Source organism: Tenrec ecaudatus (assembly GCF_050624435.1).
Source record: "Tenrec ecaudatus isolate mTenEca1 chromosome 5 unlocalized genomic scaffold, mTenEca1.hap1 SUPER_5_unloc_4, whole genome shotgun sequence".
Lineage (NCBI taxonomy): Eukaryota > Metazoa > Chordata > Mammalia > Afrosoricida > Tenrecidae > Tenrec > Tenrec ecaudatus.
This window is the reverse complement of record NW_027457602.1, coordinates 103,805-127,611: the sequence shown is the minus strand read 5'-3', so window position 1 is coordinate 127,611 and position 23,807 is coordinate 103,805. Positions and strand designations below refer to the sequence as shown.

The following is a 23,807-nucleotide window of genomic DNA, read 5'->3' as shown; positions in this document are numbered from 1 at the left end:
CCTAATATAGGTCCTCTTGTTGTGGTGACCCCCTGACCATTAAATGATTTTCTTGCTACTTCATCACTGTAATTTTGCTACAGTTATGAATTGGACGAGCCCTGTGAAAGGGTCATATGACTCCCAAAGGGGTCGCAACCCACAGGGTGAGAACCACTGCACTAAGGGTTCCCCTTCCGGGCAGCTCTACCAGTGTCTGATGTGCATAGTTCTGTGAGGTGAGAGAAATGAACTTAGTGTCTGCTTCTGGTGACAGTTGATGTGGGTGGGCTTTCTCCCTATGTCAAATCCCTCTCAAGCCATTTGTCACCACAACATAAAGCAAGAAGAGGAGGCAGCATAGCAGGACGGCAAGCAGAACAAAGATTGAATAAACACAATTCACTTCAATCATGAATCGGGTGCCCTTGAGATGTGAGGAAGACCCCAGTCTAGTGACATTAGATCAGGTTTAGGGATTGAGTGATGGGACCCTCTTGGCTCCCCTCAGACCCTATCTTGCTTTCCCACTGACCCTGCCCCTTACATCGTGATTGGTCCTTATTCCAGCATGATGGTTGGTTTCATAATCACGACATGTGGGAATGTGTTAGTCGATAGGTTATACAGGCACAGTCTCTGGAATGGGTAAGTGAGGAGGCGCGACTGGTGACATGACTGGTGGAATGGATCATGTGAAGTGATTTGAGATCGTTGTTCAGACCTAATAGGTCATCCAGGCCTCTAGTTGATCCTGGCAGTACTCTAGTTTAAGGAAACAGAATGTTAGGCATTTAAGTCATATTTGAGCTTAAATTTTGAGCAATAGGCTGTGGCTCACAGTGAGAGTCTATGTGGAGACCCTAAATCCATTTTGAGGGGCCACACATTCAGCCACCATTGAGTTCCTTCCTACTGCTGACTGGCAGTAGAAAGCTTGTCCATCAGGCAGTGTGCTTGCGTCCACTCCCCGGGCCAGACTCAGCGATATACGGTCGTGTGCACATCCCAATGAAGGTCCCGCTCATGCTCTCACAGGCCCTCCCGCAACTCCATGAATTGATCTGTCTTCAGGGACAGTTTTGTGACAAAGGTGTTTGTTTTCCATGTCTCATTTAAGCTTTCAGGAGCTCAGGTGGTGATGCTGGATAGTGTTGGACTATTAACAGCAAGGTCGCTGGTTCAAAGCCACTAGTCATTCCACAGGAGAAAGATGAGGTTATTGCTTCCTGTAAAGGTAGCAACTTCAGGATCTCTACACAGAGTCACTATGAGTCAGAGTCAGCAGGACAGAATGGGTGTCATTTTATTTAAGTAACTGTGGCTGTGGGTCCTTCCGACACCATTGGGGCCTCATGCGGATGCTCTCCTTCATCCAGAACAGCGGTTTGTGCCTTTTTCTTGTGTAAAACATAGCAAAGGAGTTCCTAATAAAATATAGTTGAATTGGGAGTCTTTTTTCCCTCAAACAAAGTAAATCCATAAATAGAAATGAGACTATGGTGCTAATAACCAGTTGGAGAGTTGAGAGAGCTGAACTCTCAATCCTGGTAGAAACCCATTGTGACTTTAAAAACTTGCTCAAGGTCATCCATAGCCTATGAGGTTGAGTTGAGCAGACACAAAACAGATGTGTTGGGGAGTAATTGTGTACATTAAGTAAACAATTTATCTTTCTAAAGATTCTGTCTAAAACTTACTTTAAATAGTAAGTTTTCCCCTGGGCTAGGGAAAGGTCAGGGAGCTTAACCCCCTAGTATCCACCCCCTCTCAGCATTCATCATGTTAGGCCAGAGGAGCCAAATCACACCCACTACCCAGGGAGCACTGCTTCCAAAAGCCCATTGCCTGTGCCGGGGCAGAGGGCAGGTACCCGGACCAGAAATGCTGACGGAGTGGAACCAGCGGGCTCAGCCCCCAGCTTCCTGAGAGAGCAGCTGTGATGGTTCACTTTTGGAAAAATGTCAATGCATGACTTGGGCAGCACGAAAAGCAGATGTGCAGAGGTTGTTCGCTGTATTCCAGAAGTTCCCACACTCTCCGGAGGCTCCTTGGCTCAATGGCAGGAAGCCGTTGGTGGCTTCCACCTTCAATCCCAAAAGGCCACTGCCGTCCAGTGGATTCCAACCACAGTGACCCTATATGGAGTTTTCAAGACTGTAAATCTTCATGGGAGCCAGCAGTCTCATTGTCCTCCTTGGGACAGGGAGCTAGCAGCCCGTTTCACCTCCAGCACCCCTTCCTCTCTAATTCTGGATCCAGTCCCTCCAAATATCCTGCCCTGCCCTTGTCTAGGCTTCTTAAATGCGTTCCATGCTGCTTATGTTAGTCTGGGTGCCTTAGCGAAACAAATCCACAGAAACGCGTATGTATAAGAGAGAGTTTTATGTAAAGGGTGAGTGCACATCAAGAAAACATGCCCACATTTGCTTATGCACCCGCTTTGTCTTCAGCGATCATGTTGGGGTAGGCTGGTGTGCTTTTTCCATGTGGGCTTTGTTGTTTCTTAGCTAGATGGCCCCTTGTTTATCTTCCAGTCTTTAAGACCCTGGACACTATATCTTTTGATAGCCGGGCCCCAGGGTGCTTAACCAATACACCACAAGGGTTCATTAGCATGTGACTTATCTCCTGCCATTCACACTAGATGCTCAAAATAGCAGGAAACCAGGTTTCTCCTTTGTGGACACACCAGGTACTGACAGAACCAAGAACAGAGACATGCTTAGTTATATATCTTGACTATCATTAGCATATTATATGCCAGGCAATCTGTAAGCCTTCGCTCCCCTGACCTCTCACAGCCTCGGTAAATTGAAGCTAATAAAAGTAGTGCTCTCACAAGCTTGGTAGGAGATTAAACAACTCACATAAGGGTACACAGCCTATCAACGAGGAGGCGAGATGAGGCAGTGTGTGGCTGCTGAACCCACACCCTTCACAACACCTCCATTAAAATGACTGAGGGCTATGAGGAACCAGACAGAAGCAGGTTCACAGCCCAGATTGAGTCAATTTAACTGCCTATTGTGCCTGACCCTTCTATCTCTGATCTTAGAAATGGGGTTAACAACAACAAAACACTGTAGAAGAAATGTCCAGCAGATGACAGGCACGCGATTAAACAACAAAAAATAAATCACTTAAGTTGAAATTCGAGCTCCTGGAAACCCCTCACATGCGTGCAGAGAAGGATTGGGCCCCATGTGGTGTTTCCAGTGCCCCCGTCCTTCCCCCCTAAAATGAGCAGTTGATAAGGTAATGCCTGGATTGTCCCAAGCCCCAGACTGTGGAGAACTAAAGGAAAACCCAGCATTATGAATCTTTGAGCACAGCCCTGCTGGGAAACCGCCCTGCAGTCACTTGTTGAAGACTGGAGGAGGGACAAGAGTAGGGAGAAGAACGAGGACTGAATGTGACACATAAGCAGGGGTGGCCTACATTCCATAAAGGAAAAAACTCAAGGTCTGCTTTTCTGGTGCCGGAAAGTTAAAACCCATCTGGTGCAGTTGAAAAGGTGTGTGTGTGTAGTGGGGGGGGGGTGTTAGGGAGGAGGGGCGATGAGTCCAAAGGATGAACTCCATCTGCAATTGTGTCCTCAACTGCTTTCCCCTGCTAGCCACACGATATTTGTGGCTGGCCTGCCCTGCTTTTGTTATCAAGCCCAGAGAGGGCAAGAGACTAGCTCGAAGTCACACTGCAAGTTGGCAGCAGAATCAGGCCGAGAACTCTGGATGCTTAGAAAGCTTCACACAGACCTGAGAAAGTACCAAGGGAAGACCTGTTCGCTAACTGGGCAGCACTCACTGCATGCCAGCGCTGTTCCAGTGCCCCAGCCAGGGCATTGCTCCCTGTGTCCGTGTGTCTTCAGTGATGCACACAGGTGACGGATTGGCTTTTAATAGCATGCTTGGAAGGTTGAGGCCACCCAGCGGCACGTAGAAAGAAGGGCCTGCAAATCTACTTCAGACCAAGCAGCCTTTCAAGACCCTGGGGAGCACAGTTCTTCTTGGACACACAAGGAGGCCAGGAGTTGAAGTTGATTCCATGATGTAGTTGATTCCATGGTTCTAGCTATACCTAGAGTCACATCCACATTCATGTTTATATCTCTTCACTCCATGGGGTGTTCATGGCTCCAACTCTTCTGAAGCAGACCACCAGGATTTTGTTTAAGAGGCCTCTGGATAGGTTTGAACTGCCAACCTTTTAGTTTGTAGCTGAGTGCTAAACAACTTGTGCCATGCAGGGTGCTAAGCTCAGAAACTCAGTCGGTGCTTCATGATCTCAGTTGGAATTATAGAGAGGGTCAGTGATGACCCATTGACTGCTGGGTAATTGTTGATGTAGTCTCCCTGTGCAGACATGTAAAGTACCTGAAAACTTAAAATCCAACTCATTGAGTGCATCATCCTGCCGTGCGCCAGCCCAGCAGCATGCTCTGCTGGGGACATTTGGCCATGCCTGGAGACATTCTGAAGAAGGGAGTCCCACTGCCATCTAGTGGGCTAAGACCAGGGATGCTCGCTTAGCATCCTGGTGCAGGGAACAACACAGCCCCACAAGAAGGATGTTGGCCAAAATGTCAGCAGAGCTGCCACTGGGAAAATGGTCTAGTCCAAGCGCTGACCTTCGTAGAGGAAGAAAGCCAATCCAGAGCAGCTAAGTGACCTGCTGTGGGTTGCACAGCCTGATTCCAAGCCCAGTACTATACCCAAAGCTGTTACCACGCCCAAAATTAAACAGCAATAGCTGCCCAAAGGCCTCTTAGTTTGAGGACCAAGTAAGACAGTAAATGAGAAAGCCCTTTGACAAATGTGGCATGCTGCACAAACATGAGATGTTATTACCCAGGATCTTTTGATATATGTAAATAGATCTTGTACCAGGTCAGTTAATTTTCCAACTGCTCTATCTGAGCTTTCAGATGGCAGCACCTCTGTCCAACCCAGGAAAGGACTCCTGTGCATGCTGAGCAGCCCTGGAAAGCCTCATGCCTGGCTTCTCCCACCCCTCAGCTAATCTCCAAATGATTAATAAGGGCTCTCACTATGTTGTGGCTCCCAGCTGACAGATACTAGGCTATCAATGCATTCGTATCACCTCCTTCATGCCAGAGGGACTCAGTTATTCGAGGGGTTCCAAGGAGGACCCAGCCTGAAAGAGAAACGGGCGAGAGAGAGGAGCGAGACCAAGCAGATTCTTGTCAAGGTCTGAGTTTATTGCTACACAAGCCTCTCTATAAAGGGTGAGGCAAACAAGGGAGTTCAAAGGGGAGATAAAAAAAAGGAAGGGCGGGGGTGTAGAGCACACAGGGCAGGCGGCCGCAAGTCTGCAGTTGGAATGTCCGGTGCTGGAGCAGACAAGGGTGGGCCATCTGGTGTGTGTCAGGGTAGAGATAAGGTTGAGGTGACGTGGCTTTAGCCCTGCTGGGCAGGCAATATGGCCTTGGTTTTGTCAGGCTGATTATGTCCGGTTCCCAACATGAGAGAAGCCAGGAATATCTCCTCTCACAACTGTGCAGCAAACGAGATCAGATCTCCCAATCTGATTTTCAGCCCTCCTGTCTTTCCAAGTGAAGTGGATGGTCCATTTCACGTTGTCTCAAGTCTTTGCACATTGCATGCCAACATTGCGACACAGGGCGCGGCTGTGGGTCTTAGTAGACAAAGCCCCCACCCAGAACCCTGCCCCCAGAGCTCCTTAGTCACCCTTCACAACGCAGGTCCAGGCCGGGCTCCACACTGCAAGGCGATCAACCCTGACCCTCCAGTGTGGCCGTCCTCACACGCTCCCACATCCACCTAGAAGGACTGGAGATGAGAGATTCCGGAAGCTCCCTGCCTCATCTGCCTCCCTCCCCAGAGTGACAGAGCAACTGTAACTGATTAGGCAGGATGCAGCCTCATTCCCAGTCCCCACCCTCTCTGGGAAAGCAGGGCTGTCTGGCACCTCATCCAAGGCCTTTCCCCTGTGATCTCATTACTGAGTAGCTGCTCCTCTACCACCCACCTCCGTCACCTCATCTAAATACAGGGGAGATGAGTATGTCTTCTTTGCTGCTCCTTCCCTGAGTCCACCCCAGGAGCTCCCTGAACAGATCATCAATCACTTCTCATTACACCTGCAGCAGCCGTCAGATACTGCTGAACAGAGACAGGCGCCTCCCCTGCTGCTGCCAGGCTCCAGTGCACATGTGCACACACACGTGCACACACATTGTACAGGCCCACTCACATGGACACACAAGCATGCACACCCATGTGCACAAACTTTGTTCAGAGGTGGGAATTCTGCCCATTTTAGCCTCTAATATTGCAATCAGAGAGTGATAGAACAATGAAAGATGAAGGTGGATGAAGGAAGATCTATTTATTCCCTTACTTGTTACATAACCATTCAGGGCTCTTTTTTTATCCGTACAAACACACCACCACCACCATCAACAATCATCAAGTAGCTGTCATGTATGCAGTGCTGCCCTATTCAAGGCGGTGCTGAGTATGTGAGGAGGATTCTCTCTAAAGCACAGCTCTGAGGAAGTCTGTCTCCTTCGCACTTTTACACACGCTGGGAGAGGAGCCTGCAGGAGGCTCCGTGCGTTGGGTGAAGCCACACGATGAGTGAGGAGACCGAGTGTGAAGCCAGGGGAATGAGAGCGCAGAGTTCACCACTTCACCACCATGCTGGTGTGCACAATCGATGAAAGGGTGGCTGCCAGCTGCAGGACAGAAAAAAAGTAAAGCATGTAACTTGTGGTTTTAGCTCTGGCTTACTTCCAAAAGGAATTGTTTTTGTTGTTCTAAAAAGCTTTATACCAAAAAAAAAAGAAAGCTTTTTACCTCTATAAAAACAAAAGGCTACTGCTGTCAAGCACCTTCAGACTCAAGCCAGAGGAGAGCTCTCCCAGTGGGCTTCCAAGCTGTAAATCTTCACAGAAACACAGTACCTCCTGTGGAGTAGCTGGTTGGTTCAAGCCAGCAACCTGGCAGTTAACAAGTATGTCCCTTGTACCTGTAATACCTGTATAAAGTGTATTAAATATGAACTACTCCTGGTGTGTAATTTTAAATTGAATTATTGTGCCTGGAACTTTTTTTTTAATAGCTAAGAATGGTGAAATCAGACTCCTTTAGATGTTATGAGAAGAATAGACACTACACAGGGCTTGGACCCAACCCAGCTTAATTCAAAGGAAGGCAGATTTATTTTCTTCTGCTTCCCAGAAGGTTCCTCAGCAGAACGTTTAGCTATGGAAATTGTTTAGCTATGGAAAAGAGCAATCTCCTCTTGGGAAGATTCTGGTAGAAAGGGGCTTTGGTTACATATCCAGCTCAACCCAGCCCCAGAGCCCTCGTCATGTTTTATTTTGTTTTGCCCTTGACACTGATTGTCTTGGGAACTGTGGCCCCCGAGCAATGGCCAGGAAGTCAGGTCTTCTTGATGTAAATCCTCTAATATCCCCTACAATGATTTTCAGTGCCAATGGTAAGGCCCGCCTAGTGGCTGCCACATGCCCCTGAGCAGACACGTCAGAGCAGATGAGAGCATGAGACAGCATTTAAGAGAATGGTAGGCTGGCCTTGACTTAGCTGTTTGGCCTCTCCTCAGAAGTCATTTGTGACACTGACTGTCATGGGTTTCATTAAGAACAAGTCTATCTCTACCAAAGAAAACTGCAAGGTAAGAGGACTTTCAGCTCCAGCTACATATGTCTCCAAACTTACTTACATATTGTCCTGTTTTCAGAAGAAAAAAAATTTACTCAGTGCCTCCCGGGCAAATAAAAACTTTGGTACTACAACCTACAATCCCAGATAAAGTGTAGGTATCTGCTTTGGCAGCTCCCCTGGATCGAGCTGCTCCAGTAGCTCTCCACAAAAACCCTGTGAAGAGATGATCAGGCAGGATAGCCTAGTCTGTTCTGCAGAAAGAAGCTACCCCTGGAACCTCAGTGGCTTAAAATCTAGAAGTTTATTCTTGTTCATGCAAATTCTGACACTGGAAGGGCAATTCTACAGGGTGTTTGTCCTGCACACCGTCCGTCAGTGATTCGGGCTGCTTCACAAATATGGTGCCACCAGATCAAAAGGTGGATTCCAGGTCATCACAGAAGAGGAAGAGAGAAGTGGGGGTTGTGGATCAGTCTTTACATGCTTTGACACTTTAGTTGACATAGATCGCTGGATAGGGCTGCTTATATAAAGGTTATCAGTTCAAACCACCTAGCTGTACCACAAAAGGAAGGAGTCATCTGTTTTCATAAAGGGTACAGCCTAGCCAACCTCATGCAACAATTGTACTCTGTACCACAAGGGGTGAGCATGAGTCAGAACTGACTTGAAGGCAACAGGATTTGGGTTTTTTTTTGTTTGTTTGTTTGTTTGTTTGGTTGGTTGATTGGTTTGGTTTGGTGAGTGGGAGGTGGTTCTACCTACAGCATATTAATCTGAAGTAGTCACTTTAGGTTTTTTTGTTTGTTTTTTGAGAGATGTGGAAAAGCTCATTGGCTTTAATGGGGAGTTAACTCTGCCGCAGACGGCCTCCTCAAAATTTCCCTCCCGCTTCAGAAACTAGCAGAGATTTTCAATGAAGGAGCCTGCTGGCACCCGCTGGACATCTCCTTGCAAGGTCAGTCCTTTGGAGCCATTGGGAGGGAGAAAAAAGAGACTTTTATTCCTGTAAAGAATTCCAGCCCCAGAAATCCTGAGGGGGAAATTCTGCCCTGTCCTCTCGGGTCACTATGAGTCCGAATTGAATTTATGGCTATGAGTTGAGTTGTAATTCCATTCACTTACTGCTATTGACAGGTTGCTAGATTAGGGCTTGTCTTCCCAAATGCCAGCACTAAACGAAATTGAGCTGTCCAGGCCACAACAAAGGGGTTGGAAATACATCAGGCACACTCATTAGACACCTATGGCAAAATTCAGAACTGAGCATGCTCTGACCCAAGTCATGTAGACCCAGGTGGAATAGAATAGGACTTACAGAATAGGACTTACAGAATAGGACTGAATAGGACTGGTCATACAGAATAGGACTTCACAAAAGTGCACCGAAATCAACCAATACGATCGACCAATGTCCTCCAGTGGTGTTGGGAGGTGATAGAAGTAGGCCTGGGCTCCTTGTCACCCTCCCTTGTTCACGTGCTCTGCAAGTGGAGGGTGAGGCCCTTGGGGGTTCCTGCCGTGGCTCCTCAGCTGGTTCTGCACTCCTGCTCAGGTATTCCTCCCATGAAACCGCCATATTCAGCTGCAAACTTTCCCCACCCCTGCCATGCAGCCCGGCGTGCTTTCCGGAGATACTGGGGACTTTTGGGGACTGCGATACCTGAAACTTTCTTCCATAACATTCACTTGGATTTACAAAACTGCTTCTGCCATATGAATTCTTTCAGCGTTGCTAAGCAAGAACTGAGGTCAACCACCCCAGAAACCTAACACTATCAAGTCAATTCTGACTTATATCAATCTAGGGGGTCCTCAAACTATGGCCTGCGGGCCGCATGGCCCTCAGAGGACATTTATTCAGCACGCCGGGTGTTTTTGCCCCGTTTTTTTGAACTTCAAATTAGGTATGTGCAGTGCGCATAGGCATTTGTGCATAGTTTTATTTTTAAACTATCATCCGGCCCTCCAGCGGGTTTGAGGGACAATGAACTGACCTGCTGTTTAAAAAGTTTGAGGACCTCTGAAAGGACAACGTAGAACTATGCCTGTGGGTTCCCGAAGTTCTAAATCTTTACAGGAGCTGAGAACCGCATCTTTCTCTGTGAGCCACTAGCGGATTCCAACTGGCCGGCCTCATGGTCACACACATTCCACCAGGCTCCTTGAGCCTTAACTTGATAATTTAATGAAATGATACTTCTCCAAGTCACACTGTATCATGGTCTATAATCTTGCTATTCTAATATCAAATTTAAAATAAGGAATATAGTTAAGCTCCAAATCCATAAGCAATAAGATCATTGAATCTCTTTGGACACTATTACTTAAAAAAAGAAAAAACTCTGTTCAATTATTTTCAGCACAGAAAAGCTTCCAGCGTTTACAGCTTAGTATTTAATTGCTTTTTCTCTTCTTCTTTTGCATTGGTGAATCATTTTGAGCTTATAATAATGTCAAAATAATAGTTTCCAGAGCCTCCAGGCATTCACTGTGTAATGATCATTTAAAAGATTTCTTGGTTAGAGGGTCCTCAAAAGAATAAAAAGCGTGTCCGCATCCCTGGTCATTTCTATATTCAAAAGAAGAAATTGCTCATCAAATGCTACAAGCCAATTTCTTTCTTCAGCCAAACTGCCCATTTTAGCATCACTGAATTAAGCAAATGGTTCTACATTTCAAAGTCAACAATGATACTCTTTTCCCTTTAACACGAGCATCTTAAACAGCTCAAAAAGTAGTCGAGCTCTTTATTATGGCTTTTCCTGAGAAAGCTGTTTCGTTGTTTATTTTATTTATTCATCTAGACTTTCATGTTAAGATTTGTGTATTTTAAGTTCTGCTAGTCAGGACATTTTAAACGGAGCCAGATTTTTTTTTATACTTTGTCTTTTAAAATATAATGAGACTGAGCAGTACATCCCTTAATAAAATATAAAGTCTTCCTATTTCTGTTTGTTTGTAATTTCCCTAAGGATAACTCTTAAAGTAGTAAAACCAAAACCCCCATAATGAATTACATTTGGTCTACTGGGGGTTGTGGCCAACCTTTAGATAGAAAAATCCAGAGACTCCCTTCTGCATCTCCTTTCCCAACCAAACCCCGGTGGCTGGAGGCCGGAAGGAAGAAAGAGGCTGGGCTGCTGGGGCAGGGTGGGGAAGGGGTAACCTTGCAGATTATTTCAAATTCTACTCTGAAGGCAGAAAGTTATCCCAATGAGATAGCTAGAGATTCACTTCCTTAGAAAAAGATTGAAATTAATGTGTCCCTTAGAAAAGCCAAAGGAAAAAAGTCGTTATTAATTTAGGCAATTGAAGAACTTTGAAAGCCATGTCTAGTACATAAAAACACCTGTCCCTAGAGCCCATCGGCCTAGGAAACTGAATTTTTATACCATGTAAAATAAAGGAAGGTCATTTCTTAGACTTGCTCAACAGAAGATTGTCATTTTAAACCGGTTACTGTAATGAGAAGCTGGGTTTTCGTAAAAAGGACTGAATGCTTGAGTCAGTGTGAAATGAAATTAGAGATGCATGTTCTGCGCATGGCAGCATTTCCGGAGGAGTCTGTGTTCCCGTGACTGCTCTCAATCTGTCTCGTGCCTTCTGGGAAACTCACAGCGTGGTGCCCACATCTAGTCTCTCGGACTTTCTTGCCAGCTTTGGAAAGGTGTTGAGTCTGTTGGATCTGCTGCACAGAGACAGCATGCAAGTGGACCCTTCCCACATTCCTCAGAGAGCAGCCCCCCAGTGTAAAGCTGTGGGTGAGGTTTGATGACCTTTGCCCCTTCATCATCCCGCATTCTTTGACGGACCCAAGCGCTCCCCCGAGGCATTACCGGAGAAGCAGCTACCCCATAGTTTCCAGATGGTGGGTATCAGCCTGTGTGCTCATTGGGATTGCCAGAGAGCTGTCCAAAAGACATCTTTGTCCCATCTCCACTGAGTCCGATTTTATTGGTCTGGAATGCAGCCTAGGTGCTTGGATTTTTTTCTCTCTCATAAGTTTTTATTGTGAATTGGGTGAAGGTTTACCAAGATCATCAGTTTTTTATTCAACAATTCATACACATTGTGTTTTATGCCACTTATTGCAATCTCCACAATATAATATGACTTATTCCACTCCCTACTTATGTCTTCTGTTTCCCTTCCTCCTCTCTTCCTACCCTTCTGAACTTGGGCCTTGGATTAATACTGCCCTTTTGAGATCAAATGGTTTGCTGTTTTCAGGTTTGTGTGCCTCACTTGTGTAATTGCTCCCATTATAGACCAATCTATTATTTGGCTGAATATTGAACCACAGGTAGGAGTTCATTTTCAAACTTAGTGAATAAGGACCATCATTTCAGAGGTTCTGTTAGTCCCTATCCAGCCAATAAGCCTGGTCTCTTTTATGACTGTGAATTTTGCTTCACTATCTAGGACCTTTTGATGTGATCCCTTTCAAAGAAGTTGGAATTGATAGTTGGAGATCATCTAGTTATTCTGTGCTCAGAGTCATGAAGTCTAATGTTCATGTGGTCCACTCACCACTCTTTCCTCCAGAGTGAGGGTGACAATACTTGCCACCTAGATGGCCACTTGTGAGCTTCTGAGATCCAGCTGCTACTCACCAGCGTGGATGTCGACCATAGTCTTTACAGTCTAGGTAATGACAATTGTCCTTGGTGTCCTTCACAACTATAATCCCCAGCCCCCAAGCCCAATAAAGCACTCCCTCCAGTTGTTCGGTTATGCCTAAGGAGTTTTGATAACTTCATCTTCTGTGTGCTCCGGAATATTCAATTCCCTGGATGATCAGAATGGTCAGTCAGGGCTCAGAATCTTGGTGTTAAGGCTCCTGGTGAGATCCTGGCACATCAGACACAGAGGTTGTGAGGCTAGAGGATGGGCAGAAGGGGATCATACTGAGTCTAACAAGGAAAGAAAAGGAAATGAAGGATATAAGCAATTAAAAGCAAGCGCATAAATAGATACAAATACACAGATGGCCCTTGCAACATTATTCCCAATCTCGCAAACGTGTCAACGGTCTAAATACCCATCAATAGGTGAATGGATAAGTCAAACATGTTGCCTATGGTATATACAATGGACTACTACTCAGCCATAAAGAGAAATGAACTCTTGACACAGGCTACAAGAGGAATGAACCTCATAAGCATTATGCTGAGTGAAATAAATCAGCTTCAAAAAGGACACATTTTGCTTAATTCCACTTACAAGAAATATCTAGGCTAGGAAAATGAATAGAGACAAACATATCCCAATTGTTTCCAGGGATAGGTAGGAAGGTAAGTATGGTTGTTACATAATGCCATGTCAATTGGACAAATAAGTGAGGTGGAGTCTTTCTTATACCTATATGAGTGTCCTTGGATTTATTTCTCTAGTCAACCCAGCCTAACCCAGTAGGGCCTGGAGGGGAAGTGCCATCCCTGAGACGATACTGAGCTTCCATAAGGGTGATGACATAATTTTGGAATGGGTAAGGATGATAATATGAACAACATGCAGAATGCCACTTAGTTATAATCTTGTAGAGCGTGGAAGTGACGAATGTTTTGATGCATGTATATTTAGTACGATTTTTAAAGAGTGTACGCAAAAGAGCAATATGGCAAGTCTGTGTTGCCATTTGCTGTTGCTCAGCTAAAAGCGATTCGGGCCTGTGTAGTCCAAAGGGAACCACAGAGGCTCAGGAGGAAAGCTGGTACCATCTCCAACTAAGACTTGTCTGACCAAATGCAGAGTCTCCCTTCAAGTAACTGACAGGTCAGAGGCAGCTCATCTCTGCTGCAGAAGCAATGATTTGTCTCAATTCCCAGACCACTGTCACAACCATGTCTTGTTGCCCTCGGTGCCCCCCTTCCCCACCACAATAAGTCACTAGAAAGCCATGCTTCATTTAAAAACAAACAAATAAACCCCTTCTGCCTCCATCCTGGCACTGTTTCAGCTTATTTAGCATCATAACATATGTCATCTGTTTCCCTAAACAATCTAACATGGACATGGCACGATGGGACTGATGAGTTAGGCAAATGAGAACCAGCCTGCCCTCTGAACACACACGATGGCATTTGACTTGCTGTCAGTAGATGCTGTCGCGTTTCTTCTCCTCTTTCCTGGAAAATAAATACAGAAAAGAAAGAGGACATGAAAAGGGCTGCAAGATGTTTAGCTCTGGTCTTTCTAGAAAGTGTAGAAAAAAAGTATGTGACCCCTGCCTGCCTTTAGATGCCCCACTCCTCTGGCTAACAAGGATTGCGCACTGACCATGGACAAGACATCTGGATCTGGGGGGAGGATATAACAATTGCCCCCACCAGCAAAGAGTTTCCAGATTTACGGGACTGCACAGGCCAGGGAGCAGCTCATAAAAAGAACAAGAAGAATCGCAAAGGAGGGTGTGCTCCAGCACCACTTCGTCCAGCTGCAGACACATGAAGGCAAAGTTTCCTTTGCTTTCAGTCAAGTTTATGATTTCCGCGGCATCCCTTACCAACACCTTCACAAAGATCTAGGTTCTTGGGTTGTTTCGTTCCAGGGCGGACATCACCTTGGTAAAGCCACACTCTAAGGACAGCTCATGGTCCAAGAATTCCACCTATATGTTTTGAAAGGGGCCATGTTAAAACCCCTGGCTCAGACTTTCAGGACTGGGCACAATACAGCAAACCCACCATGGGGACAGCAGGATTTGGTAACACTCTCATCTCCATCACAACCTGGACCTGGCAAAGCTATTTTCTTCCACTCACCATCTTTCAATCAATATTTACTCAGCTATTAGTTGCTCCCCAGGCTCAGCATCAGAAAAGTGTTCAAACGTTACCTAATTGTCCATCTAATGGTAGAGGTCTGTGCAAGGGATATGAGAGCAAGAGGCTCAGAGATGATCAGTGGGTAACGAGAGAGGGATTCACCTTTATCATTTGTAGAAAGCCCCTGGCAGACTTTCCCTGGAGCAAGCAAATAAAGCTGCTCCCGGCTCAGCTCCATTCCTGATCTGGTCTTGCCATGAGACTATCCAGGCTTTGTCCCAACCCCACGTTCTGGAAACCACGAGTGGAAGGAGGTGGATCTTGGGGATACCATGGAAAAGAATGGGCATTGCACAACACTTCATTGTACTCATATGGAGCTTATACAAAGGCCAAGAGATAGAACCAGGTGAGACTGTGAACAGGACAAGGTGATACTGCATGGTTTAAAATCAGAAAAGGTGTGCATCAGGGTTGTATCCTTTCACTGTTTTTATTCCATCTGTATGCTGAGCAATTTATACAAGAAGCTGGCCTATGTGAAAAAGAACATGGCATCAGGATTAGAGGAAGACCCAAGTAATGTCATTAGGAACATTTTCTCACTAAAAATTTTAGGTCATGGCATCAAAAAAGTGTCATTTTAACCTAAATGGGTTTTTAGACCAGTGAAATAACAGCGAGAGTGAGTCAGCATTGTGCACAGAATTGAGCGATACTGGTTCTTTGGGAAATTCATAATCCAACACTGACACTGCTGAGATAAAGGATGACAGTGAGGAAGATTCTACACCTGAGCTCTGTGATGGGCCAATGTGGTGCTCTACTCTCTTCAGGAATGGATGAGCCAGCTCCACCAAGATTCCCCTTTACTGGAGCACCTGCTATGTATGTAGACGTTGAACACAAGAACGCTTTGGCGTTCCTACAATGATTTCTGACCGATGAGGTCATCGAAAAATTGATTATGATAGCCCGGAGGTTTACTTTCAGGTTTTAACCCCTCTTCAGTTAATTTCTGTGCATGGGGGAAGGTTTGGGGCTTGCTTCATTTTCCTACATACGGTATCTCAGTTTGTCCAACACCATTTGTTGAGCAAGCAGAATTTGTCCCTTTGGATATTTCTGTGTCCTTTTTCGAAGGCTAGTTTCCTGTTGACTGGTGAATATATGTGTAGCTTTTCTGTTCGAATCCATTGATCTATATACCTCTCAGTGTACCAATACACTGCTCTCCCTTAGGGAAAAACAACAACAAAAGTTGTATGAGCCCCTATATAATGATTTTTTTTAATGGACGATGAACTATTTTCCAGGCCAGCACTATCCTATGTTTGAGCACATTGCTGCAGCCACTGTGTCAATCCATCATGCCTTATAGCCTGCGGTACTCATGTTCAGGTATAGTGTTCTGCCATTCACAAGGTTCACACTGGCCAGTTCTTTCAGAAGTGGAAGACCAGGTCCTCCTCCCTCGTCTCTCTGTCTGGAAACTGCTGAAGTCTACCTGCAGTGAGTGACCCAGCAGGCATTTGAACTACTGGCTGCAAAATTTCCACCATTACAGCCAAATGCAGGCCACCACAGTACAACAGACAGTAACAGCATCTTAACACCACACAAAGGCTCCTCCCTGGGGAGACCACGTGTTCAGGCAATTGCTGCTGTTACACATGTAAGTGGGGGCTACATGAAGTCGCACCATCTCCTGTGGCCCTTCCAGGAACAGGCCATTCTGCTGTTGTTTCTACTGGACTTAGGCTCAGCTGCCAACCTGCCCTCTGCACGCATTCTTCTCCTTACCCTTCCATGTCACCTTCTCTTTGCCCAAGTCAATACTGCTGGTCAGTCACCTACTGGTGGATGCTTGCTTCTGAAGTTTCTGAACCACATTTCCCCATGGTTATGAGACATTGCTGCTGCCACTGCGCGCATTTAACAGGTTACTTTACACCTTCAATGAGAAATCTAGGGGAATAGAAAGAAAGCTTCTTCTTTCTCCCAAGGAGTGGGTGGTGGTTTTGAACCGTTTCCCTTGAGGTTAGCAGCCCAATGTGTAACCCACTACACCAGTAGAGCCTTGGTGGCACTGTCCAGCAATTATTAGACTGCTAAATATGAGGTCAGGGTTTCAAACCTACCAACTTCTCCTTGGGAGAACGATAAAGCTGTTCCCATAAAAGACTGACAGCTCCAGAAGCCCTCTATAGGGTGGCTATGAGTTGGAATTTTGCGGTCATTTAGGGCTTTTTGGTGGCATGTGATTTTTTAGGGCTTTTAGGTTGTTTGTGGACGTTCAAGGTGTGTTTGGGGCATTCGGGTGGTTTGGGGTTTTTAGGGTGTTTTATAAGATTTTAGGGAGTGTTTAAGGGATTTAGGGGTGGTTTTTTAGAGTGTATAGGTATTTTTCAGCACAATAGGGTGTTTTTAGTGATGTTGCAGAGTTCCTTAGGGATTTTAGGGTATTTTTAATATTATATGTGTTTTTTCCCCCCAGCATTTTAGGTTTTCTTAGGGCTTTCATGGTGTTTTCAGGGCATATATGGGGTTTAGGAATGTTTAGGGTTTGGGAATCTTCTAAGGATGATTTTTGGAAGTTTCACATGTTTGGGTGGGCATTTGGTGTTTTTTTGTGGCTTTAGAGTGTTTATGGGATCCTGTCAATTTGCAGCTTTAATTCCGCAAAGAAAAGTCAGACAGCAAGCCAGAAAGGAGCAGGAAATGAAGGGGAAGCCCAGGCCACATGTTACAGCTGCCAAGTCCGGAGAACCTAGGTGTGGTCGTTGGCTACCTGGGACCGGGAGTGGGGCTGTGCTCCTGCCCAAGGGTGCTAGGGAGTAAACCAATCTCAGCTGGACGTTTGGCTTTTCTACTAATTAGCCGACTCCATGAACTTTCCCAAGGGCAGCTGGCGAATTGCCAGGGGAACCCAGCTAGACCCCCCACACAAAAGCACAGGGATGGTTACAGGAACAGGAGGTTTCACACAGTGGATGTGCAGGGCTTGGGGTCGGGATTGGGGGCCAAGGTGAGGAAGGGGCAGCAATAAGGCCTGGTCCCAAATAATCAGATACTGAGCAATAAAAGTACAAGGACTGCCAAGAGAACATGGGGACAAAGGATGGCTGGACTTCATTTGATATCTTTGGACGTGCTGTCAGGAGAGACCAGTCCCTGAAGGGACATCAAGTCCATGAAGGACATGATGCTTGGCAAAAAGTGGAGGACGGGCAATAAAACAGCTCGAACCAGTGGCTACACCAGTGGGCATAGTAACAATGGTGAGGATGGTTCGAGACCTGGCAGTGTTTTATTTTACTGCTTGTGTTTTTCTAGAACTGTCTTTCCTGGATGCACGAGGAAGGATAACTGTGCTTGTGGGAAGCAAATGCACAGTGGGCAGCGCTTTGGCCAACATAGGTACACCACCGGCACACAGTGCCCCCTTACTTGGCATCGAAAGTGACACGGTTTGTCTTTCCCCAGAGCTCTCCAGCCCTGGGGGAAGCGGCCCTGCCTTCGGCGCACCGCCAGGGGGCAGCACTGCTGCTCTCTCACTGGCTACATCTGTGAGGACCCAGAGAGCAGCTCCTTTCTGCTGCTCTCCTCTCAGACTTCTGCCAGAAGCCTTGGCTCGTCCTGGATCCTCCCTTGATTCCCACTCTGCACCTTTGGGGACGCCCAGCCCATTAACTCTCTCCCATCCTTCCTTGCTGCCTCTTGTCCAGATGCCTGAGCTGGGCTTCAAGTAGTTGTAATGTTATGCTTAGGTGAGATGTGTTCAGCTTGTTTACTGTCTGTATACAAGAAAAGAGTGCAGCCCAAGACATCCACCCTTTTGTTCCTCTATGGAAAGCCTGTTACGTGTCATAGTCTTCTCTCTGTGCAGTGCTTTCCTCTGCTGCTGATGCTTTTACATGAAATAGGACTCGGTGTGTCACCGCTACAGGAAATTATCTCTGAAAAAATAATATGCCCAGAACTCAGAAACAGTGTCAGCTTGCATCTGGCATCATGGAAGCATCATGGGTGTGTTTCCATTCATTCGCTCCTGAGTGTCACATGTTAAACTCAGTGCATAGCATAAACAGCAGCAGGCACAAACTGAGACAAAGCACACCCTTTGCTGTGAAGCACATTCCGACTCCTGGCTGCCCCTGTGCCACAGAGTAGAACTGCCCCGCAGGGGCTCCCTAGCTGTCATCTTTACAGAGGCACATGGCCACACCTCCCTTTTGGGAAGCCACTGGGTAGGTTTGAACTTCAGGGTTGTAGTAGTTGATGTTGTAGAGCCCTGGAGTCAGTTCGGATTCATAGGGGCTTGTGCACTAGAGAGAGAAACAAAGCCCAGTCCTGCGCCATCCTCGCACTTGTTACTGTATTTGAGCCGATTCTCGCAGCCACGGTGTCAATCCACCTAAGTAAGGGTCTTCCTCTTGTTTGCTAACCCTCTGCCAAAAATGACGCCCTTCTTGCAGGACTGGTTCCACCATAGTAATATGTCCAAAGTACCTGAGACAACGTCTCCGCATCCTCTTTCAGATCTCCTGCCTTTAGTTTGTCAGCTCACTTCGATGGAGTCGATGCTGAGCCATAGCGACTCTATGAGATCAGAGCAGAACTATCTCTGTGGGTTTCCCAAAGGCTAACTCTATGGGAGTAGAACGCCTCATCCTTTTCTTCTGAGGACTGACTGGTGGTTCCCCACTGCTGACATTACAGTTGACACCCAAGGCATAAGGTACTATGCCACCAGAAGTCCCTTGCCCCTGTGCAATAACCAACACCACCTACACACAAAACCCACCCCTTCTCTGTCAGTTGGATGTATGGTGATGGCTTGAGTTGCTATGAAATTGGAAGCTACTAGGGGGAACCCGACAAAAACTACAATTTTTTCAAAACTATGCATTTAAATCTTTTATCCCCTTCATAGTACTCTCCATTACACTTCACACATTTGTCTAATCTGTGATTACATTCTTGGAAACATTTTTCAAACTCAGCAGTTTGGGTGACACCCTTGTTTTTTTCCCCCCCTCTTCTGTGTTGTCAAACCACTGTCCTTCATTCATGGAAACAGAAAGAAGTCACATGGAGTGAGTTCAGGTGATTAGGATATGAGGGACAAGAGAGGCATGCTTTTTTGGGGGATGTTTTCATACTGTTATTTCTTTTCTCTTTTTTTATAATCAATTTTTGGGGCCTCATACAACTCTTATCACAATTGATACATACATCATATTTGTACATTCATTGCCCTCATCATTCTGAAAACATTTGCTCTCCACTTAATCCGCTGGCATCAGCTGATAATTATTCCCCATCCCTCATGAACCCTGAATAAATTCTAAATTATTATTTTGTCATATCTTACACTATACAATATCTCCCTTCAGCCACTTTTCTGTTGTCTGTCCCCCAGGGAGATGGTTATATGTAGATGCTTGTAATCGGTTTCCCCTTTCCATTCCTCCCTCCCTCTACCCTCCTCGTATCGCCACTCTCACCACTGGTCCTGAAGGGATCATCGGCCCTGGATTCCCTGTGTTTCCAGTTCCTATCTGTACCAGTGTACATCCTCAGGTCTAGCTAGATTTGTAAGGTAGAATGGGGATCATTTTAGTTGTGGGGGAAGAAGCATTTAGGAGCTAGAGGAAAGTTGTATGTTTCATTGTTGCTACAGTGCACCCTGACTGGCTCCTCTCCTCCCTGCTACCCTTCTGTAAGGGGATGTCCAATTATCTACAAATGAGCTTTGGGTTTTCACTCCACACTCCCCCGTATTCACAAAGATATGATTTTTTTGTTCCGATGATGTCTGATACCTGATTCTTCCGACACCTCGTGATCACACATGCTGGTGTGCTTCTTTCATGTGGGCTTTGTTGCTTCTCAGCTACATGACCACTTGTTTAACTTCAAGCTTTTAAGACCCCAGAATGTATAACTTTTGATAGCCGACCACCATCAACTTCAGTCACCACATTTGCTTATGCACCCATTTGCCTCCAGCAATTGTGTCGGGGAGGTGAGCATCACGGAATGCCACTTTAATACAACAAAGTATTTTTGCATTGAGGGAGTACTTGAATGGAGGCCCAATGTACATCTGTTACCTTAATACTAAACCTATAAATATATGCATATAGATCTATTTCCCCATCGTTATACATAAATATATTTACATATGCACATGCCTTTATTTAGACCTCTATAAATGCCCTTTGCTTCCTACCTCTTTCCTTGATTTCCTTTTACTTTCTGATTGTCCCACTCTCATGTTCAGCCTTCATTTGTGTTTCAGTAATTCCTCTAGGTTACATTACTCTTGGTTACACTCTACCAAGCCTCCTACACCCTCCTCACCATCTATTTGGATCACTTGGTGTTCCCTTGTCCCTGGGTTTGTTAACAGCACTTCCTTTTTCCCTACACCCCCCTTTCCCATCTCCCTCCCCCAGCTGTCAGTCCCATTGTTTTCTCCTCCAGATTGTTCATCCAGCCTATCTCATTTAGACAGACCTGTGGAAATCATAGCATGCACAAAAACGAGACAGAGCAAACCCAAGCAACAAAATGAAACAAAAGAACAACACCACCACCAACAAGCCAATGACAAAAAGCAAAACAAAACACAAGAAAGAAAAGCTTTTAGTTAGTTCAAGGACTGTTTGTTGGCCTTTAGGAGTGCTTTCTCATAGAGTATGATGGGTCAGCTAGCCCTGGCCCCAAAGTCTATTTTTGGTATTCCCTGGGGACTTCGTTGCTCTGTTCCCCTTCCTGTTCTGTTGTACACCCTTAGTATTTTGCCTCGGTGTGCTGGGATCAGATCGGGCGATAGAGGCATGCTGTTTTTTGTGTGTGAGCAGGTGCACTGTCATGGTGGCAAAACCAGTCCCCTGTCTACCACTAATCAGTCCTTTTTATTTTAAATAAATCATTTTATTGGGGGATCTTACAGCTCTTGTAACAATTCATACACCAATTTGTATGAAGCACATTTGTACATACATTGCTATCATCATTTCCAAACATGTTCTTTCTCCTTGAGCTCCTTTTTTCCCCTCCTCCCACCCACGTGAACCACTGATACTTTATACATACTTTTTATTTTTATATTTTACGCCTCTGCTGTATCCCTTCACCCAAACTTCTGCTGTTTGTTCCCCTGGGTGGTGGAGTGGGGCTGTATGTCCATCATTGAGATTGGTTTCCCCTTTCTTCTGCTTCTCCCCCCTACCTTCCCTCGTGGTGTTGCTACTCTCAGTATTGGTCCTGAGGGGTTTATCTGTCCTGGATTCTGTGTGTCGGAACTTCTAGTCAATAGCAGTGTGCAAGCTCTGGTCTAGCCAGACAACTCAGACCTTCTTACACAATATCTTCAGAACCTCTATATAGGAAGCTTGATTAACAGTCTGACCTAGTGCAATGACTAAACTCCAAATGCACTATCACCCTCACATCAAGAAAACCAAACAAATGAGCATCTTCTTGAAGTTTGAGTTCACTTGACGAGGTGTATTTGAGTGAGGTGATGATGGCGTCTTACACTGACTTGATTTATGTTTGCATTCTGGCTTGTGAGAAGAGCACAAGGTCTTGTCACCAGCAATGACCTTGGGAAAAAAGTGTGGGTGCACTAGCTCAGAGCAAGTTGCCAGATGCCTGCCCAAACAGGAGAATGTATATTTTGAAATGTGTACCCAGTGGAGCTTTGTACCGCTTGGTTTTTTGGCGGGGGTGGGGTGGGGGTGGGTGGAAGGCCGGCTACTCCTTTGTAGGTTAGATAATCTGAGATGTGCTATTTGAAATTTCCTGGGGCCAGTTTTAGACAAAACTAGAAAAGTTAATTTTGCTGTATGGAAAAATCTGACAGTCTGGAAGTATCTAATTTTCCTCACATGCCATCATTCCCCTAGTAGCATTATTCTTAGTTAAAGCTCTCCTCTGTTCCTCCTTAGGGTTTCCCCCACTACCTGATGTTCCTTTTCTCCTACTCATCATCAAGGGACTTGTGTCCAAAGTGAGGACAGCAAATAATTAAGAGACCCTCCTGACTCTCTGTTAAGAAGGGTGCTCTGGTGCATGCGTGTGTTTATGTGTGCACATACAATCGCATTTGAATTTTGTTGGAAGAGGCTTCATAGAGACAGAGAGTGACATGGTTAGAGCTGCTGCACATGTAGAGCACTGTACTCTATGGTGTTCTAATTCAAATGCATGTAAGGTCCAAGAGAGGTAATAGAAGCAAGTGACCAGGGTCAGGGAAGGCAGCAGGAGGAACTGAGGGAGCCTGAATGCCTCACACCCTGCCAGTTTCACTGATTCTTGGATGGGAGAGTACCAACCTAGTGCTGTGAAATCTTCGCAGTTTTCAGAGGTTGGGGGATTTAAATTTTGTATGTAAAAAATAGACATCAAAAATGCTTGTAATTTATTGATTTCGATAAACACACTGAATGCCAGTACTCAAGTCAAACAAACCAAACTGACAGCCATCGAGTCTTTGCCAACTCATAGTGACCCTATTAGACAGGGTAGAACTGCCCCTCAGTTCAGCTCCCAGCCCTGGAGGCCCACCAGTTCCTCGTTATTATCATGAGGAATACTATTTTCACAAGAGCATTACATACCCCTAGAGACTAAACCATAAAGCCATATAGGCTTTGACCATCAATTCTGATATGCTTTTTCCTCAAACTGATGGGTCATTTGATGGAATCCTCGTATTATTTCCCTAACATAAAAATTAATCAAGCAAAGGAGATTCAGTGCTCAGTACTACAGCCCCCTATTTAGAGATTAACTCTTAAAAACCACCACCACCACCACCACCACCACCACCACCACCACCACCACCGCCACCTTATCTATGTTGATAAAAACTTGAGTAGGCTGTATAAATATCTCAAGTATTTAGGATAAAATGGATTCTTATTCTACTGTCACATATATTAGTTTGAGTTATGTGTTTCCATCTGAACACAAATTAAATAGACCTCATTGACATCTTTTCAAAATGCCATAAAAATTAAATGATTACCTTAAAAGATACTCAGTATAATTAGGCATCAGAAAAATGTACATCAACACTAGAGCGAGATAGTGTTTCAACCCATCAAGATGACACTAGCCAAGAATATTAAAAATACCATTGAGTGCTGGAAGAATGAACAGATTTGCGTCAGAAGAACAGTCTGAGAGGTCCTTAGAAGCAAGCACGGGGAGACTTCACATGCTTTGGGTATGTTATCAGGAGATGCCAGTCCCTGGAAAAGGCTGAAATGTTAGGTTCAAGTATAACAACAGTTTTGAAGATGGTGTAGGACTGCGCAGTGGTTCATTCTGCCTTGAGTTGGAACTGACTCAATAGCACCTAATG

The 23,807-nt window shown here is 45.5% G+C and overlaps 1 long non-coding RNA gene across 2 annotated transcripts; it reads right to left on the bottom strand.

Moving 5' to 3' along the window:
- Positions 1–5,179: 5,179 nt before the first annotated feature.
- LOC142435870 (uncharacterized) lies at positions 5,180–23,596 on the bottom strand. 2 transcript variants are annotated; one of them, XR_012781621.1, is made up of 3 exons: positions 23,578–23,596; positions 13,729–13,783; positions 5,180–12,568 (listed from the first exon to the last, which is right to left on the bottom strand). It is a non-coding gene; the product is annotated as an uncharacterized LOC142435870 (long non-coding RNA). The 2 variants fall into 2 exon arrangements; XR_012781620.1 differs by lacking the exon at positions 23,578–23,596 and having other exon boundaries at positions 13,729–15,156.
- Positions 23,597–23,807: the final 211 nt, after the last annotated feature.